The sequence below is a fragment of the Tupaia chinensis genome, unplaced genomic scaffold, assembly GCF_000334495.1.
Source record: "Tupaia chinensis unplaced genomic scaffold, TupChi_1.0 Scaffold145629_1, whole genome shotgun sequence".
NCBI classification, from domain to species: Eukaryota; Metazoa; Chordata; class Mammalia; order Scandentia; family Tupaiidae; genus Tupaia; species Tupaia belangeri.
In genome coordinates this window covers 25,138-26,531 of record NW_006205486.1, presented here as the reverse complement: position 1 = coordinate 26,531, position 1,394 = coordinate 25,138, and the positions used below count along the sequence as shown (strand labels likewise).

General features: G+C 38.8%; 1 pseudogene; it reads right to left on the bottom strand.

Annotated features, from left to right (window-relative positions):
• The window catches only part of LOC102497414 (phosphatidylinositol N-acetylglucosaminyltransferase subunit A-like), a 14,790-nt pseudogene that overhangs the window by 7,931 nt on the left and 5,465 nt on the right, over positions 1-1,394 (bottom strand).

The following is a 1,394-nucleotide window of genomic DNA, read 5'->3' as shown; positions in this document are numbered from 1 at the left end:
TCTCCTCCATTCTCCTACCAGCATCTTGGGCCCACACGCACATGTGCCTGGTGTGAGTTTAAGTCACCTCATCCGAGACTCAAACTGCAGTCATCTGCATGGGAGTCCAGTAACACAGCCATTGTGCCAACTGTTGGTCCCCCACTATGTTTTTTTTTATTGAGTCATTGGTTTCTTATACACGTGGTACTTAATTTTTAGACAAATTATATTCTAGTTATTATTTTATGCCTAGTTTCCAGCTTAATTCCACTGTGGACAGAGGACATGCTCATGGTAAATGATCTGTGAGTACCTCTAGCAGGTTTCTTTCTGTAGTTATTAGGTGAGGTTACATACATATCTACACCCTTTAGGTCAGATTTGCAAGTCATGTTCAACTCTTTCATAATTTAATGGCCTGTTACCAACTGACACAGAAGAAATATGTCAAAACATGCCTGCAAGAAATACATAAGAAGTACTTTGTATTGGTGACTGGTAGGTGGCATGGTGGTTAAGGGTGCTGGCCTCCCACATAGCCAACTACAGTTCAAATCCTGAACCTGGTGGCTTGCATTCTTACTCTCTTCTCTTTCTCTATCTCTGTCCCTCCCTGGTCAAATAAAAACTAAAATAAAAAAAATAAAGTAATTTAAAAAAATGTTCCATGTGTTGTGAATGTGTCTTTTATTCCCCTACATTTAGAAAATGTTTTTTGCACATATGTCAAGAGTACGTTATGTACAAGTAAATAATGTTGACATATTTCTGGTAGATAGACGCCTTACTCTTTAGCAAGTTTCCCTCTTGCCTTTTTTTTTTTTTTTTTTGAGAGGTTTTCACTATTGGGTGTGTGCAATTGCCAGACAGACAGAGAGACATAGAGACAGAAAGCGAAAAATTAACCACATGTGGGGATGGTCATGCCACAATCCCTTCTCTTCCATTCTCGGATCTTGGGCACGCACGCACACTCGCCCGGTGTGAGTTTTAAGCCACCAGGTCCGGTACGCGAACTGCGGTCGACTACGTGGGAGTCCAGTGACATAGCCATTACGGTAACTGCTGGTTTCTCCCTCTGGCTTTTTAAATTCAACTTTGTATTTGGATACTAACACATTGTATGTCTTGACCATTTATTTATTTTTAGTTTTCTGTACTTTTAACGGCTTTATTAAGGTCTGATTAAATAAAATAAACTCCATGAACTTCATTTGCACAATTTTATAATTACATATCTATACGTACATTATCTCCACAATAAAGACAACATCTTGTTATCAACATGCTTCCTGATGCCCATATGTATTTCCTTTCCAGGCAACCATTGATCTGCTGTCACTACAGATCACTTTGAATTTTCTAGAGTTGTGTCATGTTAAATTACATAGTCTGTACTTTATTCACCTGAC